This window comes from Eubalaena glacialis, chromosome 4 (genome assembly GCF_028564815.1).
Source record: "Eubalaena glacialis isolate mEubGla1 chromosome 4, mEubGla1.1.hap2.+ XY, whole genome shotgun sequence".
NCBI classification, from domain to species: Eukaryota; Metazoa; Chordata; class Mammalia; order Artiodactyla; family Balaenidae; genus Eubalaena; species Eubalaena glacialis.
In genome coordinates, this window is record NC_083719.1 from 119,960,828 (window position 1) to 119,974,532 (window position 13,705).

At 41.9% G+C, this 13,705-nt stretch overlaps 1 non-coding gene across 1 annotated transcript; it reads right to left on the reverse strand.

Moving 5' to 3' along the window:
- Positions 1 to 12,957: 12,957 nt before the first annotated feature.
- Positions 12,958 to 13,064, reverse strand: LOC133091671 (U6 spliceosomal RNA). Its single transcript, XR_009700995.1, has one exon. It is a non-coding gene; the product is annotated as a U6 spliceosomal RNA (small nuclear RNA).
- Between the last annotated feature and the right edge of the window lie 641 nt (positions 13,065 to 13,705).

Below are 13,705 nucleotides of genomic sequence, written 5' to 3' on the forward strand. Positions count from 1 at the left end.
GGAAGACAGTTTTTCCACGGACAAGGGGTGGGGGATGGTTCAGGTGGTAACGCGAGCGATGGGGAGCGATGGGGAGCGATGGGGAGCGATGGGGAGCGGCAGATGAAGCTTTGTTTGCTTGCCTGCTGCTCACCTCCTGCTGTGCGGCCCGGTTCCTAACAGGCAGCGGACTGATACGGGTCCCGGGGGTTGGGGACCCCTGCTGTAAGTGATTATAGTTCTTTTGGCCAACCCTTACCAAATGTGGTCTTTTAAAAATTAGAGCCTCTATTAGACAAGCTTGCTTTCTCAAATTTTTTAAAAGTGAAATTTATTGAACTATATTTTACATAAAATGAAAAGCACCCATCTTAAGCGTACATCTTGATAAAGGTTTGAGAGAGTTATACATCCATGTAACAGTTACCACAGTCATGATATACAGCATTTCCTTCAACCTAAAAGATTTCCTTGCGCCCATTCCAGTAAATCCTCACCCCTCACCCCTCATCCTCCCTACCCTACCGCACCCCAGGCAACCACTGATCTGCTGTTTGTCACCATACAATTGATTCATCTTCTCTAGAGTTTTATATATACACACACACACACACACACACACACACGATATATACACACACACTTTGTCTGGCTTCTTTTGCTTTGTGTAGTATTTTTGAGATTCATCCATGTTGTCGTGCATATCAGTAGTTTCTTCCTCTTTATTGTTGAGTAGTTTTCTGTTGTATAGATACACCCCAGTTATCCTTTTCTGTATCACTAGATTAAATCTGCTAATATTTTGTTAAGCACTTTTGTATTTATGTTCATGAGGGATATTGGTCTGTCATTCTCTTTTCGGATAATCTCTTTGTCTGGTTTTGGTATCAGAGTAATACTGGCCTCATAAATTGATTTGGGAAGTATTGGGGACATTTACTGCTATTTCCAGGTAGCTTTTCCTGGCCGTCTGTTGGGCATTACTTCTCCAAGAGGCCCAGAGATGTCCTTCAAAGAGCTCTTTTTACAGGCCCAGGGAAGACACAGAAGCCGCTGGCACTGCCCTCAGGTTTTGTGGCTTAGCAGCAATCCCCATTCCTGTTCAGGGTGTGGTACATCAGCCGGGTACAGATGTTCAAGTACTATATACAGCAACTCCCAAGCCCTGAACTTCCAAAGAATTTCAGCCACCCTCTTGAGTACGGCTGCTTCTGCTGCTTTGGTGCGAAGCAGAGGCCGCACTCCTTGCCTCTGGGATGATCTAGTGTAATCCCCTAAATCAAAAATGCAGTTTTCTTCTAAGAGTAGAGGTGAGGGAGAGGGAAGAGGCGAAGAAGGGATGGTGAGAGGGGTACGGTGCTCAGGCCTTGCTTGAGAGTGGAATGGGAAAAGGAGGCACTTTATTGTTCCCTTGTAAGTACCCAGAAACAAAAGTTCAAGAAAAAAGTTAGCGTTCCCCCTAAACACTCTCTAAAAGGCAAACCAAGGAATCTAACACATCATATAATGTCCGTCCTCAACCATTTATCTTTTACAAATGTGGAGACTGTCTCTCATCTCTATCCGCCAGAGATAGCCAAATGTTTGAAAACTATAATCTTATAAGGTTTTGGGGACCTGAAGCAAATATGATTGCTGCTGACCTAGGCTGATTCCTCAGATATCCTGAGTTGGCATGCAGATCAGGCTCTTAGAGTTCTGGCTAGCAAAATCAGGATAAGGAACACATTATGAGGACTCCCAGCTCAGGACTGAGTTTACTGCATCATGCTGTATAAAATCTCATGTTCTTCAAGTGCCTTTTTGTTGATATTTTGGGCTAAATGTCACAGCAAGAATAATCATCCTCAGTACATTTGTTATAATTCTTATTGTGTGAGTGTGTGTGTGTATACACGTATATATACAAGTGCAGTTATTATAGTTATGATTAAGGCATTAATATATTGAAGATGTAATACATAACATTTGAGAGTCTGTTTCCCTGTGCTGTTTGGGAGACTCACTGTAGACTCCTAAATGGGCTGGAACAAGTTACCAGAACCACGGCCATTCACAGAGACTCAAGGATGTCAATCCCCATTCCCAGGTAACTACATTGTAAACCAGACTTGTTGCTTGGATGGGAAACCAGGACTGAGTGGAAGGTTTATAAGAAAAAAGGGTTGTTTTGTTGGAGTGGTTGGAGTTTGACCTTGAATATAGAAAGATGTTTGGGTGAACCAGTTCCCATGAGCCAAGGAACCAAGATGGTTCGGGGAGGCCATGTAGTAGAGGCAAGGAGGAGCGAACTTCAGGAGGGAGGAAGGAATCAAGACCTGTTTTAAAGAGTAGTATCGTAAGAGAATGAAAAGGACATAAGATGGAGAGGCAAGTCCCCAAATTCAGGTTCTGCCTCTACCACACTGTAGTTTTGTGGCCCTGGGCCCTTCACTTACTCTCTTTGGGCCTTAGTTTCCGCATTTATAAAAAGAAAGTTAAAGAGTTTGGTGATTAAATATGTCTAGATTTCAAATTCTAAAACTGTCTGTGAGGACATAAGGGTTCCTTATTTATGTTTTCTTGCTTGTTTTATAATGCTATTGGTAAAGTCATCAGCTGATCTGAGACATTATAAATGGAAACAAAGAAAGTTTATTTTGTCTCTGCTTCAACTAGAGGCAATGGTCAGGCACAGTAGAAGAACCTCAAGGAGGGTGCAAGAATCAGAGACTGCTCAACATTCATTCCTTCTAGAAGATTTTTCTCTCATTCTTTCAACGATGTTATGTTATTTAAGCACATGGTGACTTTGCTAAAGGAAGCTATAAAAGTCCTGATATCCCAAGATGTAAGCAAACCCCACAGAAATCTTGTAATTTTCCCTACTTATGAACAATAACGTAGGTCCTCTAAATGATTATACTGAGCATAAATATGGAAAGCTCTTGGAGTTGGCAGTGGATTGTTTGACCAGACTCTCCAACTTTCAAGGGACCACTTCTGTCTCCTGGGAACTGCTCCCCATGCATCCCCCTCATACCTCCCCACACCCATCCACCCATCCACCCATCCACCTAGCCTGCCCAGGGTGGACAGGTGTGTCTGTGTAACGTGGTCACCTTCTGGCTGCCTTCTCTTTGCTGGAACTCTGTTGATTTTGAGACTAAGAAAGCATCATGGGAATCACTTCGGAGTAATTTTTGCTTTGGAACTCTGAATTTTCATGGATTAATAAGGAGGAGGAATCGATTCGGGACTGAGCAGGGCACAGCTAAAGACTTTCAAGGATTTTGCTGATCACCCAGCTGGCAATGTCCGGTGGGTCGTTGAACATACAGACCCACAGCTCCCCAAAGAAGGGCAGACACAGGGTGGGGGGCGTCGGGGAGGAGGCTCTCTTTGAAGATGTAGGAACAGCTGTAGTCACCCAAGGAGAGTGGAAGAGGCCAAGAACAGACCCTTATGCAAAAAAAAGAGGAAAAAAAGGCAACCAAAAGAGATGGTGAAAGATGGTTAGGGCTGTGGGCCAGGCCTGTGTCACTGTCCTTTGCTCTCGGAGGAGAGAGCCGGTGGCTCATTCACGTGTCCTCTGTCTGTTCTACAGATCACCAGTTTTCGATATTTTGTGCCTAGAATGTCAACATTTCCGGAATATATTAGTGTTCCAGCTTGTCTAACAATCTGTCCACATGCACCATTAATTCCTAAGTAGGAGAGATAAAATATCTGGCCTTGCTGTGTCTGCCACATTTCCCATCCCTTCCATTCTGTTCAGATTGACGAAGGTACCCATTAGACCTTTTGGAGGGGATCCAAGAGGCTGGACAGCAGTGTCACAGCCCTGGTGACTTGCTCTAGGCCAAAGGAGATAGGTAAGTGTTAGAATTCATCTTCTGGCCTCTTGATTTCTTCTTCTTCTTTTTTTTGGTGGTGGTGGTGGGAATGGGCTCTGTAACTTTCCTCTTACAGGGGACCAAGAAAGGAAGGGCTTCTGGATCTTGTGGGCAAGCGAGAATGCCCAAGATTCAGATAAGACCTAGAGTTTTAGATTCTTCCCTTGGGCTTCTCCCTAAGTCTCGCCAAATTCTCACCAGTAATGAGATGGAGTTGGATGCTTTTGCTCCAGTAGAGCCTAGTAGCTTCCTCCCGTGTCCATGATATCAGACAGAGAAATATTTGTTTGGTTGAGTGAATGTTTTTATATTTCATTTTATCTGTTTCAGAAAATAAATGGACATAGTTTCAGTTTGAACTATATTCCTAGGCTTTATTTATGTAGTTAAAACCTAAGTTTAGGGCTTCCCTGGTGGCGCAGTGGTTAAGAATCCACCTGTGCCAACGCAGGGGACACGGGTTCGAGCCCTGGTCCGAGAAGATCCCACATGCCCTGGAGCAACTAAGCCCGTGCGCCACAACTACTGAGCCCACGTGCCACAGCTACTGAAGCCCGTGTGCCTAGAGCCCGTGCTCCGCAACAAGAGAAGCCACTGCAATGAGAAGCACACGCACCGCAACGAAGAGTAGCTCCTGATCGCCACAACTAGAGAAAGCCTGCGCACAGACAAAATAAATAAATTAAACAAACAAACAAACAACAACAAAAAAACCCCTAAGTTTAGTTTTGCCATTGAGAGGAAAAAAAAAAAAAGAAATACTTGGGCTCAGTTCAAAATTCACAAAACGTGCAGCTTTTTGGTACACAGTATGGTTCAAATCCCTGGCTATTTCTTCTCAGCTGTCTTCTTCAGAGAGAAGTGGGGTAACATCTTCCCCTTTACTAGAAGGGCCTATGAAAAATTGGTTATTATTTATTATTCCTCCTCTATTTCTCTCTGGATAAAGATGAATATTCCTAAATTTAGTGAAGTCTGGGTAGATCTTCTTCTCCTTGTCGTGTCCTTCCTGTTTTATTTGTGATCTGACACAACTCTTGTGGTCACATGGGGGGGTTCTTTTTCGGGCAAAGTGTTGCTGTTTCTTTTTCTGCTTGAGTGTTCAGGACAGAACCTCTGTAGTAATTCCCGAGGTTCTTGCCCTCGACAGAAGAACAGTGACGAGGTTAATGAGGTGTCGGAAGATGGCAAAACCAGCTCCAGAGTTACGCTTTCCAACTTTTAAATTAGGAACCTGATGAATGGCTTGCTTGGAAAGTATTCTTTCACTGGGTGACACCCCCGCCCAGCGGGGAGAGGTGAGGGAGAACATGATGAGATCGAGCAGGCCAGTCCCTCTCTGTCCGCTTTCTCCCATCTGCCCAGCTCCCACCCAGAGCCTGTAGCTGTCTGTAGCCTCCATAAATAATGCCCCAGGGGCTTCCAAAGGCTTCCGAAGACCAGGGCTGCCAGTGTAGCATGAATTGCCACAGAAACATGAGCTAGCTGGGAGCTTTCTCTTCCCGTTTTTCTCCTGCAGACCATTGGTTTGGATCCAAAGTTTCCCACAGCTTTCTGGTGTGTTTGTTAGATGGAGCATTAGATGTGGGCTCTTGTGGGACTGGCTCCTTACAGGCACTCATAGTCCTGAAACCAGAAGGTTTGGGATGGGGGGACTGTCCTTGTTAAACAATCTAGGAAGCTCCACTGCGAGAACGCAAATTTGCCAAGTTTGGACCTCAGAGGAAACGCTCTGAGCGTTGTGTCGTGGTAGATGTGTGCTCTGGTACTCTCCAGGACCCTGTGGACGGTAGCACTTAGACACAGCCACATTTCTTTTACCAAGTGAATCAGGTTTTGTCCAGGAAAGGTATCAAGGCTAGGAAGACAAACAGTGTGATTATATGTGGATGGATGAGGTGCAGGGAAAAGAACTCCTTCTAGGAATAGCAATATGCACCCTTCATTATAATTTTACAAAGCATGTTTTCCAGACTGTGATCTTTGGCTATTTTAAGAGGTAGAGAAATCCATGGGAAATACAGGGAGGTGCAAGAGAGGAGGCGGTGATCAGAGGTTACAAAGAGCAGTGATAGCAATGAGTGCTATTTCTCCTTTTACCCCACTGTTTTTTTAAACTTCACTTTAAAAACCTTTTGATGAGTAGTTCTGAATTTTTTTTTTTTTAAATTTCCACCACCACCTCCCCTTCCTAGCTCTTTTTTTTTTTTTTTTAATATTTATTTATTTATTTATTTTTGGCTGTGTTGGGTCTTCGTTTCTGTGGGAGGGCTCTCTCCAGTTGCGGCAAGCGGGGGGCCACTCTTCATCGCGGTGCGCGGGCCTCTCACCGTCGCGGCCTCTCGTTGCAGAGCACAGGCTCCAGACGCGCAGGCTCAGCAGTTGTGGCTCATGGGCCCAGCTGCTCCGCGGCATGTGGGATCCTCCCAGACCAGGGCTCGAACCCGCATCCCCTGCATTGGCAGGCAGACTCTCAACCACTGCGCCACCAGGGAAGCCCATTAGTTCTGAATTTTAACGTATGCTTAGATTCGTATGACTACCGCCACAATCAGGTACAGAACTGCTTCATCACCCCCCAAAAAAACCACTGTGCTATCTCGTTATGAGCACACACTTCCCTTCATCCGCAACCCTTGGCAACCACTGGTCTGTCCTCCATTCCTCGAGTTTTTCTATTTGAGAATGTCATTAAATGGAATCTTATAGTGTGTCACCTTTGGAAACTGGCTACTTTCACTCAGCATAATGCCCTTGGGATTAATCCCAGTTGTTCTGTGTATCGATAGTTTGTTCAATTTTATTAAAATTTATGGATGTACCACTGTTTGTTGATCCAGGCACCTGCTGAAGGACATTTGGGTTGTTTTCAGTGACTTGAGTCTCTCATTTTTAAAAATTGTGGTAAAAAAATATACATATAACACAAAACTTGCCACTTAAACCATTTTTAAGTGCATAGTTTTATGGTATTAATTACATTCACAGTGTTGTGCAACCATCACTACTATTTGTTTCCAAAACATTTTCATCACTCCACACAGAAACTCTGTAACCATTAAGCTGTAACTCTCCATTCCCTCCAGCCCCTACTAACCTCTTGCCTACTTTCTGTCTCTGTAAATTTGCCTATTCTAGATATCACAAATAAGTAGAATCATACAATATTTGTCCTTTTGTGTCTGGCTTATTTCATTTAGTACAGTGTTTTCAAGATTCATCTCTGTTGTGGCATGTATCAGCGCTTCGTTCCTTTTTATGGCTGAATAGTATTTCCTAGTATGTACCACGTTTTGTTTACGTGGTCATCTGTTGATGGACACTTGGGTGGCTTCCACCTTTTGGCAATTGTGAATAGTGCAGTTGTGAACATGGGTGTACAAGTATCTGTTTGAGTCCTTGCTTTTAATTCTTTGGCCACTCCCATATTTTAGTTTAAATTGGCATCTGGTGCCATGGGGGGTATATGTGAGAATTCTGTTTTCTGAGAATCTGGTGTTTGATCTAAGTCTAGTCACTGTTCTTTGTACTTAGTGTTCTTAAAGGATTTGAGGAATTCCACCAATTTTTTGTTCATTAGCTGCCTCAGGATTCTCGGAGGAGGAGGAAGGCAGTCACAATTTGGATACAGGGCAAGTGGAATCCAGGTGATGGGCTGGAGCCCACCAGTGGAGCCAGTCTCTGTGTGCAACTTTCTCAGGCCATGGTATAATGGCTTGCTTGGGTCAAAGTGGTCTTTGTTAAGTATTTCATGTGATCTACTTTATGTGGTCTTTGCTACATTTCACCAACGTTTGCCATGCCAGTAGGAGAGCACTTAAAGATAGAGGCAGAAAGTGCCAAGTTTCTCATTCAGAAGAATCTGCTTTTATTTGTAAGATATGTCTGCACCTACCTAGACTCAGATAACTCAGCTAATTCCTTATCCGTTTAGAATAATTGGCAGTAGGGCCAACCTAAACTATAAGTATGGGGAATAGATTTTGATTACCTTCAAGGATGTACCTTTGGGACCAAGAGCTTGATAGACTTTCCTTAATTAAGAGATAGCTATAATTTAAGTCACTGCATTTGCATACGATAGGAGCTAAAGTCATTTTTTAAAAATGGTTGTATTTTTAAGTAGTGAAAAGTTTCTCCTCCAACGTTGCTAGTTTGCTTATTAAATTTCCCTTGATAAACATTGTAGAGATGGTTCAGCCCAGCCTTTCTTATCATAAATTGCCATCCCATAAAGACTAAAATGATAAGATTTTGTTCTGCATCGTTGGGCTTGCCCTATTGGTAGACTGAGTTGGTTGTTGTTTGTATGTTTTTTGTTTGTTTGTTTTTTGTTTTTAACGTGTAAGCATTCTTTGCCCCTAAAGGATGACAAACCCTCCCTTTTCCAGCCTCCTGCTACAGCCTGTCACCAGGTCTAGGATTCTCACCCCTGGAGGGACTCCTTTGGCTTAAATCTCTTCATTTCCAGGAAGCTGTTAAATCTGAGAGTGGTGATGGTGGTAGAGCGTGTGTGTCTTTCTGTTTCTGGGAGGATCTTTAAAAAGGACTGTAAACCTATTTTGGATCACCTGGATGATTACCCTGTGACTCAGTCTGGCCGTATTCTTTCAGTTCCCAGGTTTGCATGGGAGTTTAAGCTCACAGTGGGACCGAAGGAAGGCCATTGACATCCTGTCACAGGGTAGACTGAAGAGAAAACAGGGTGTGTGAACTGAGTACTCAGGCGGCTCCCACTAACAGAGGCTTTCCAATCTCAAAAGCCTGGTATAGGCTTTTTCATTACAGGCAAAGATGCAGCAAAGAGCCAACTTTGTAAGTCCTACGTTCATTAGGATTTTTGTCCTTGAATGGAATTTTTTTGGTTTTGTATTTTAGGGTACCACATTAAATTGATTAGCCATTCAAAATAATGGAATAGACGATATAATGGGTTTATTATCAAAAAGAACAAATTACAACAACAACAATAATTTATAAACCCCTTTTTGTGGGCTAAGTACTTTGCTGTGTTGTTGCATTTAATCCTCACAACATCCCTCTGAGTAGGTACTCATCATCTTCATTTTACAGGGAGGGGTGGGGCTTAAAGAGATTAAGTCACTTGCCCGTATCATACGGTGGGAGTTCAGCCCAGGCAGCCTGACTCCAGACCCATCACACTGAACCTCCTTTGGTAAAAGAGAAGACAAACAACTGTATCTTCCTGCCATTAAACACAATTTCAGTTCTTTAATCTCAGCAAAATCGTATCTATCACATTTATGTCTGTATTTTGGATTTTACTGGCATTGCAATTTTTTAAAATTTCTTTAAAAATAAATCACATATGCTTATTTATAATTTTGGTTTAATAGTCGTGTAAGAACTATATGCATAAGAGTTTATACCCAGTTTTATATATTTGTGTGTATTTAAGTAATTTTATAATAAAAATGGCTTAAGCCAACACAGGCAGTCCACATGTTAAATCATTAACACCCTCAGTGCATTAACACTGTTTACTTTAAATAAAATCCCTTAATAGCCTACGAGACTGGACATATTTTGATGGACTGGGAGTGAAGAGGTAACAAGAAAGCTCACAACAGAAGGCGCTGTTCAGAAATGACTCCAGCTGGTTACGAGGTACCAGTAGGGAGTGGGTTATTTATTTTTTCACAGCATTTTGAAGACCAGATTCTACTCTTTCTTGGCCACTATTGTGCTGAAGAGTCTGCTGCCAGTATAAATGCCACTTTATAGGTAATCACTCTTTCCTCTAGCTGTTTTTGAGATATTCTCTATGGCATTCTCCATAATCACAACTGTGGTTCTAGATGTGGATATAGTTTTATTTATACTGCATAGGACTTCTTAGGTGTCCTAAACCTCAGGATTCATGTCTTTCATCAAAACTGGAAAATTCTCAGTGAAAATCGCTCCAAATACCATCAGTCCACATTTCCACTCATCTCTCATACCACAGCTCTTCCTTTCATTCTATTTTCCTTGTCTCTTGACCTCTCATTGATCTCACCGTGTTCTGGTTAATTTCTTCAGATTTATTTTTCTGTTTACCCATATTCTCTCTTTAGATGTGTCCATAATATTTAACCCATCTGTAAGGATTTTTTTAGTGCACAGGAGAGGTGTATTTCATCATTTACATTTTTGAACTTTATTGAGATACAGTGTATGTACAATAAAGCATAGCTGTTTAAATTGTACAATTAGATGAGTGTTGGTAAAGGTATGCACACATGGAACTACCACCACAGTCAAAACACAGAACATTTCCATCACCCCTAAGAGTTTCCTTGTGCCCATTTGGGAAGTTTTCAACAATTATTTCTTCATATATTTTTCTCTGGCCCTTTGTCTTTCTCCTCATCCTTTGGAATTCCAATTTCATATGTATTGAACATTTGGACATTGTACCCTCAGATCTCTGGGATTCTCCTTAATTTTCCCCAGTCTTTATTCTTTCTGTTGTTTGGGTACTTATATTTTTCTGTCTTCAAGTTCTCCGATTCTTTGTTCTGCCCCCAAATGTGGTTGAGCTCATCTAGTAAACTCTTAAAATTTCAGTTTTTTACTTTTCACCTCTAGAATTTCCATTTGTTTTGTTTTGTTTTAGTTTCCATTTCTCTATTGAGAATTCCTAGCTGTTCATTCGATATTATACCCCAATTTCCTTTAATTCTTTGAACATATTTATAATAACTGCTTGTCTGTGTTTAATAAACCCAACATCTGGAACCTTTCAGAGTCAGTTTCTATTGGCTGCCCTTTCCCCTGACTATAGAGCACACTTTAATATTTCTTTGCATGTGTAGTAACTTCTGGTTGAAAATTGGGCCTTGTAGATAGTACATTATGGCAACTGTAGATTCTGTTGTATTCATCTTATATATATATCAGATATATATATATAGATAGATAGATAGATATAGATATATAATTGGTTCTGGTAGGCAATTAACTTGTCTGGACTCCAACTGCAAACTTTGTCACCCTTCTGATATGCAGCAGCTAATATCTGTATTCTTATGGCTTTCCATTGCTACTTTTTTTCCTGGTCCTTTGTGATTTTTCCTGTTTCTCTATGATTTGCTGGTTAGTCAAGGATTTCAACAGAGGTGGAGGTCATTCTTTTTTGATTTTCTTCTAGGGGTTCCCTTCTGCCTAATTTTTAGCTATTTGGCTGGTTTGGGGCTCTGTCCCTTATATTTCAAGCTTATAAGATCCAACTTTCTGGCACCTGACTTGTGCATGGTTGGAAAGTTTACTCAGTTTAAAAAAAAAAAGGGGCTTCCCTGGTGGCGCAGCGGTTGAGAATCTGCCTGCCAATGCAGGGGACACGGGTTCGAGCCCTGATCTGGGAAGATCCCACATGCCGCGGAGCAACTAGGCCCGTGAGCCACACCTACTGAGCCTGCGCATCTGGAGCTTGTGCTCCGCAACAAGAAAGGCCGCGACAGTGAGAAGCCCGCGCACCGCGATGAAGAGTGGCCCCCGCTTGCCGCAACTAGAGAAAGCCCTCGCACAGAAACGAAGACCCAACACGGCCAAAAATAAAAAAATATAAATTAATAAATAAATTAAATTTTAAAAAAAATTATTAAAAAAAAAGAAGTGAGTTAGCAGCAAAGTTTCCATCCAGCCTTGCCTACAGGCTCCCTGGATCTTTTAAAAAAAAAAAAAAAAAAAAGGCAGCAGACTCACAGATAGGGCTGCACATAGCTCTGTTATTCAGGAGCAGATTTGTCTCTGGCTCCTGCTCACTTTGTCACCAGGCCGCTTAGGGCCTCCTCCTACACATGCATAGTTTAGCTCTTGGCCAGGGATTTGGGCAGAGTTTATACTCAGAGTTGTATACTCCTTCTGTGGTTTTTTTTTGCTGCCAGTATTTTTCCTGTAGACTTCTAGCTGCATTTTCAGCCTTGAACTCTGATCTCTGGCACCTTAGCTGGTAAGGCTGTGGTTTTCCACTGCTATTTTTCTTTTTACAGCTATAGCTGTAAGAGTTGGGCATTACCTCAGGCCAGGAAGACATAAACTCTCAATTCTTACTCTTTACTGTGACAATTTTTTGAGAGTAAACTCTCATTCTTCTTCTTCTTTCAGACTCTCTCCAGGGTTGCTCTTTAAAAAAACTTCTTTAAAATCATGTTTTTATCATTATTATCTGTGTGAGCGTTTCACGATCACTTCAGTTGTCTGGAAGTAGTCCACCCATTTGGTTGTTAATTTCAATATCTCTATTTTTCATTTGAATTTCTATTTTATTCCTTTCTGAATTAAATCTGCCTAGGGCCCATGATAGTCTTCTTTTTTTTAAAATTAATTAATTAATATTTATTTTTGGCTGTGTTGGGTCTTCGTTGCCGCGCGTGGGCTTTCTCTAGTTGTGGTGAGCAGGGGCTACTCTTTGTTGCAGTGCGCGGACTTCTCATTGCAGTGCCTTCTCTTGTTGCAGAGCACGGGCTCTAGGTGCGTGGGCTCAATAGTTGTGGCACGCGGGCTTCAGTAGTTGCGGCATGTGGACTCAGTAGTTGTGGCTTGCAGGCTCTAGAGCGCAGACTCAGTAGTTGTGGCACACGGGCTTAGTTGCTCCACAGCATGTGGGCTCTTCCCGGACCAGGGCTCGAACCCATGTCCCCTGCATTGGCAGGCAGATTCCTAACCACTGTGCCACTAGGGAAGTCCGATAGTCTTTTTGTTTCTCACATTATAAGTCCCTTTTGAAAAATGTTTTTAACTATGCTTATTTTATGGTCTATATCCAATTAATATCTAGTATTTCCAGCACCTGAAGTTCTTGGGTGTTCAACAGTGCTGCTGAACAAGTTATTGTGTCTGCTGTCTCTGTCTCATTCAACTTTTTTTAAAATTAATTTTTATTGGAGTATAGTTACTTTACAATGTTGTGTTAGTTTCTGCTGTACAGCAAAGTGAATCAGTTATACGTATACCTATAGTCCCTCTTTTTTAGATTTCCTTCCCATTTAGGTCACCATAGAGCATTGAGTAGAGTTCCCTCTGCTACACAGTAGGTTCTCATTAGTTATCTATTTTATACATAGTAGCATATATATGTCAATCCCAATCTCCCAATTCAAAAAATGTGGAACACTTCAGGAATTTGTGTATCATCCTTGCGCAGGGGCCATGCTAATCTTCTCTGTATCGTTCCGCTTTTAGTATATATACTGCCGAAGTGAGCACTCTCATTCAGCTTTTTATAAGTAGTTTTTGGATTATGAACCAGTGATTGGGAGCGCATTAAACATGGAAAAATAGTACATCCTGATTTGGGGGTTTGAATCTGCAGAGAGGTTTTTGTTTGCTTTTCCTGGCATCCAGGGAACATCATGGACCATTGTCTTATTTTAATTTCTAAGGCCAGGGGCTCTTAGGCCAGGCATGTAGTATAAATTTGTAGCCCAAATCTACTTGAGCACAGGCTCATGATTATAAATTCTTAGAGAGAAGCTCTTCTTTCTCATAATACAGAACTGAGGACACCCATATCCGTAGGCCAATGGATAGACTTTTTTTTCTTGGTCCATCCCTTCACTGACAGTATAGCTCTCGAAACTCCTGGTGAGCAGTAGTCTTGATAATAGTTCTTGCCTACCTCCTGCTCAGGAGTCTCCTGTGTACCCCACTTCTCTACAGAAGCTTTTAAAACTTCATCTACTTGATTACCAGAGGCATCAGATGAATCCCCAACACTGCCAGTTCCTACTTACTGCTCTGATTTTTCATTTTCTTATTTGATTTGACTTTCTATTCTGGGAAGTTATGAACAGAAAAGTAAAAAGAATATAATAAAGACCCATACACTCATCACATGTATTTAGTAG